Consider the following 5,880-nt stretch of genomic DNA (forward strand, 5'->3'; position numbering starts at 1 on the left):
GGGGTCGTCAACCTGCTGCCCAGGAGCCGCATGCGGTGGCTGTTTAAGGGCATCGCATGCGGCGCTCGAAATCTTGCGTTTATTGCAGAATTTTAAACAAAACAAAAATGGCTCTTCTTGTTATTTCGTTTGCTGCTCCCTGTTCTAGACCCTCCCATTCTTTCCCGCGTCTCCCACGAATCTCCCTCCATCCCTCCCATCGTGCCCCATCCCTCCAATCCACATTGCATCCCACTCTCTTCCATTGACATTGTACCACACCCTGTATCAGCATCTCTCCCCCCCCATCTCCCTCCATCCCTCCCATTGTGCCCCATCCCTCCAATCCACATTGCATCCCACTCCCTTCCATTGACATTGTACCACACCCTGTATCAGCATCTCACCCCCCCCCATCTCCCTCCATCCCTCCCATTGTGCCCCATCCCTCCAATCCACATTGCATCCCACTCCCTTCCATTGACATTGTACCACACCCTGTATCAGCATCTCACCCCCCCATCTCCCTCCATCCCTCCCATCGTGCCCCATCCCTCCAATCCACATTGCATCCCACTCTCTTCCATTGACATTGCACCACACCTTGTATCAGCCCCCCCCCCCCCCCATCTCCCGAGATCCCTCCCATACCCCCCTCCCTCTCGTCTCCCTGCCTCCCATCCTGCCTGCATTCCTCCCAATTCATATTTAATGATTTTCAGTTCAGCATTGTACCGCACTCTGTCTACCACCCTCTCTATCCCTGTACCAGTGTCTCTCTCCCCTCCTCCATCTCACGACATCCCTCCAATATTCCCTCCCTGCCTCCCTCCCACCATGTCTCCCCTCCTCTTACAACCCCTCCCCTCTCTGCATCGCTCCCTCTAAACCCTTACACCCATATTAATTTCCCTACATACATCATTTCCCTTCCCTCATACCCTGCCTACTGGTGCTAATAATGCGGGTCTTGGATTGTAACCGAACTCGGCTCAATTGGTTTCACGGCACAGTGAAGCCAGCCGCTACGCCACTACTCCCCGTAATTATTGTCCAGAAAAGTCTGGCTGAGTTTCAACATTCTTTGCGCAGGAGGAGGAGGAGGGCCCTGCAATGGGATGTTTTGGCCAGTGTTTTATAATGTGCACGTACAGCCCTTTGTCCACTGCTGGATAAAGGTCTCGCTACGCCGTGCGGGTCATGGGAATGTTTGTTTTGAGCCATACTTCACCGCGCTGGTCCGTGCCCAGAATCGCTTCAGATGTCACTGGCTGGGAATCGAACTCTGCTTTGTCTGGTTCTCATAGCGCAGTACGCTCACCGCCGCGCCACCACTCTCTTACTGAGCGTTATACATCTACCACAAACGTAAAAGCCTCCTCTGATTTAAACACATTCCTGCGGAGGGAGCTGGTAGGAACGTCGGGTTGCTCGGTCAATGGCCTGCAGGGTCAACGGCGGCGTGGTGTATTCCGCAAATATGCCCGACTGTGAGGGCGGGCACAAGCCGGCGTGAGTAGGTTAAACGTTGAGTTTTATAAGGGCACCACGGGGTGACCAGCCCCTCCCCACCCAGCCCCACCCCTCCCACCCCCTCCCCAGCCCCTCCCTCCCCACCCACCCCTCCCCTCCCCACCAGCCCCTCCCCACCCTCCCTCCCCACCCAGCCCCTCCCCACCCTCCCCACCCAGCCCCTCCCCACCCTCCCCTCCCCACCCACCCCTCCCCTCCCCACCCAGCCCCTCCCCACCCTCCCCTCTCCACCCAGCCCCACCCCTCCCATTTTTGGATGCACGACGGACGGACACAATAATCCCCTGTGGGCTGGTGTAACCAGGAGGTTACTACCAGTACCAGACAGTTTTCCTCCCACCCTCACACATTGCTTCCTAATGTCTCCCTTCCTAAGCCTCGCACCATATAGATTTCGTTACTGCATCTCTCCCATCCGGGCCACCGAACTTTCACCCCACGCAATAAACCAAACCGCAATTTTGTTGTTGTAAATACTAATAATGATAATCGAAACAACGTTCAATTTGAAATACTAAAGCACCGCCCTCGAAGAGAGAGAGAGAGAAAGACCCAGAGGTGCTGGGAGGAGGAGCCGGTGCCAAATCAACCCCTACCACCCCAAAGCTCTGTGGTCCTCTATGTATTAAGATGTTTTCGTCTAATGAATTGAGTGTTTCCACTTGGGGGGGGGGGGGATGGATCACCCGGAGAAACCCCCACGCATTCGAGGGGAGACAACACGATCCCGTACAGATGGAGGGAAAATCAGTCCACACTTTTTCTGTTCCGCTACGCGGCAAGCCAGGCAGGGTGTTATTGCACCTGGCGATGCCCGTTTCGCAGCATTTGTGTGTAACCCAGCAAGCCCTCGCTGCTACCTCCACATTGCTGGATTGCAGACAGGCCACGTGCATAGCCACCGCAGCGCGATGAGGAGTGCAGTACAACAGTGGATTGTTTCTGCGCTGCCCTCTGCCGCCCACAATGTATTGCCACAGACGCCACTGACAACGCTTGGTGGTCACCCACCCACCCACCCGTCTGTCTGTCTATCCAGGCACAGCCCGGCTGAGCTTGAGAGATCTGATGAGATCGGGCGCATACCTGCTGATTTGGTCCAAGTCCATAAGCCATGTCTCCCCTTTCGCCTTGCAGCCCAGATTCCCACTCAGCATTCTGCTCCCTCACCCTCCATGCATCCCTTTCGTCTCTAACAGCTACCCACCATCCACATAGCCATCACTCAACCTCTCACTCACCCACCCACCCTCTCACTCACCCACCCTCTCACTCACCCACCCTCTCTCTCACCCACCCTCTCACTCACCCACCCTCTCTCTGACCCACCCTCTCACTCACCCACCCTCTCTCTCACCCACCCTCTCACTCACCCACCCTCTCACTCACCCACCCACCCTCTCACCCATCCTCTCACTCACCCACCCTCTCACTCACCCACCCACCCTCTCACCCACCCTCTCACTCACCCACCCTCTCACTCACCCACCCACCCTCTCACCCACCCTCTCACTCACCCACCCTTTCTCTCACCCACCCACCCACCCTCTCACTCACTCACCCACCCTCTCACTCACCCACCCTCTCACTCACCCTCTCTCTCTCACCCATCCCCCTCTCTCACTCACCCACCCACTTTCTCTCTCACCCACCCACCCTCTCACTCACTCACCCACCCACCCTCTCACTCACTCACCCACCCTCTCACTCACTCCACCCTCTCTCTCACCCACCCTCTCTCTCACCCACCCACCCACCCTCTCACTCACTCACCCACCCTCTCACTCACTCACCCTCTCTCTCACCCACCCTCTCTCTCACCCAACCACCCACCCACCCTCTCACTCACGTCACTCACCCACCCACCCACCCTCTCTCTCACCCATCCACCCACCCACCCACCCTCTCTCTCACCATCCCCCTCTCTCACTCACCCACCCACCTTTTCTCTCACCCACCCTCTCACTCACCCACCCACCCACCCTCTCACCCACCCTCTCACTCACCCACCCTCTCTCTCACTCACCCACCCTCTCTCTCACCCACCCTCTCTCTCACCCACCCACCCTCTCACTCACCCACCCTCTCACTCACCCACCCTCTCTTTCACCCACCCACCCACCCACCCTCTCTCTCACCCACCCACCCACCCTCTCTCTCACCCACCCACCCTCTCTCTCACCCACCCACCCACCCACCCTCTCTCTCACCCACCCACCCACCCACCCTCTCTCTCACCCACCCTTTCTCTCACCCACCCACCCTCTCTTTCACCCACCCACCCTATCTCTCACCAACCCTCTCTCTCACCCACCCACCCACCCTCTCACCCACCCACCCACCCTCTCACCCACCCTCTCTCTCACCCACCCTCCCACCCACCCACCCTCTCTCTCACCCACCCTCCCACCCACCCACCCTCTCTCTCACCCACCCTCCCACCCACCCTCTCTCTCACCCACCCACCCACCCTCTCTCTCACCCACCCACCCACCCTATTTCTCACCAACCCTCTCTATCACCCACCCTCTCACCCACCCACCCACCCTCCCTCTCACCCACCCTCTCTACCCTCTCTCTCACTCACCCACCCTCTCTCTCACCCAACCCACCCACCCTCTCTCTCACCCACCCACCCTCTTTCTCACCCACCCACCCTCTTTCTCACCACCCACCCACCCTCTCTCTCACCCACCCACCCTCTCTCTCACCCACCCACCCTCTCTCTCACCCACCCACCCCCCCTCTCTCTCACCCACCCACCCACCCACCCTCTCTCTCACCCACCCACCCACCCTCTCTCTCACCCACCCACCCACCCTTTCTCTCACCCACCCACCCACCCACCCTCTCTCTCACCCACCCACCCACCCACCCTCTCTCTCACCCACCCACACCACCCTCTCTCTCACCCACCCACCCACCCTCTCTCTCACCCACCCACCCACCCTCTCTCTCACCCACCCTTTCTCTCACCCACCCACCCTCTCTTTCACCCCACCCACCCTATCTCTCACCAACCCTCTCTCTCACCTCACCCACCCACCCACCCTCTCACCCACCCACCCACCCTCTCACCCACCCCTCTCTCTCACCCACCCTCTCTCTCCACCACCCTCCCACCCACCACCCTCTCTCTCACCCACCCTCCCACCCACCCTCTCTCTCACCCACCCACCCACCCTCTCTCTCACCCACCCACCCACCCTCTCTCCTCACCCACCCCACCCACCCTCTCTCTCACCCACCCACCCACCCTCTCTCTCACCCACCCCACCCACCCGATTTCTCACCAACCCTCTCTATCACCCACCCTCTCACCCACCCACCCACCCTCCCTCTCACCCACCCTCTCTACCCCTCTCTCTCACTCACCCACCCGCTCTCTCATCCACCCACCCACCCTCTCTCTCACCCACCCACCCTCTTTCCTCACCCACCCACCCACCCTCTCTCTCACCCACCCACCCTCTCTCTCACCCACCCACCCTCTCTCTCACCCACCCACCCTCTCTCTCACCCACCCACCCACCCACCCTCTCTCTCACCCACCCACCCACCCCTCTCTCATCACCCACCCACCCCCCACCCTCTCTCTCACCCACCCACCCACCCTCTCTCTCACCCACCCACCCACCCTCATCTCTCTCACCCACCACCCACCCTCTCTCTCACCCACCCACCACCCTCTCTCACCCACCCACCCACCCACCCTCTCTCTCACCCACCCACCCACCCACCCTCTCTCTCACCCACCCACCCACCCTCTCTCACCCACCACCCACCCCCCTCTCTTCACCCACCCACCCTCTCTCTCTCCCCCACCCACCCACCCTCTCTCTCACCCACCCTCTCTCACCCACCACCCACCCTCTCTCTCACCCACCCACCCACCCTCTCTCTCACCCACCCTCTCTCTCACCCACCACCACCCTCTCTCTCACCCACCCACCCACCCTCTCTCTCACCCACCCACCCACCCTCTCTCTCACCCACCACCCACCCTCTCTCTCACCCACCCACCCTCTCTCTCACCCACCCACCCACCCACCCTCTCTCTCACCCACCCACCCACCCTCTCTCTCACCCACCCCACCCACCCTCTCTCTCACCCACCCACCACCCTCTCTCTCACCCCCACCTACACCCTCTCTCTCACCCACCCACCCTCTCTCCCACCCCTCCCAACCACCCCTCTCACAATTCAACCACTCATTCTCCCTCCCCTCCCTCTCACGTCTCTTCTCTCCCCTCCCACTTCTCCCCCCCCCCACCTTCCCAGCTCTCCCTTGCTGGGCCAGCCCTGCCTCCCCACCACCGTTCTTCCTCTGCTTTAAACGCTCCAACGCTCTCTCTCTCTCCTCCCTC

The sequence above is a fragment of the Lethenteron reissneri genome, chromosome 53 (assembly GCF_015708825.2).
Source record: "Lethenteron reissneri isolate LAM-NWPU_2019-01 chromosome 53, ASM1570882v1, whole genome shotgun sequence".
NCBI classification, from domain to species: Eukaryota; Metazoa; Chordata; class Hyperoartia; order Petromyzontiformes; family Petromyzontidae; genus Lethenteron; species Lethenteron reissneri.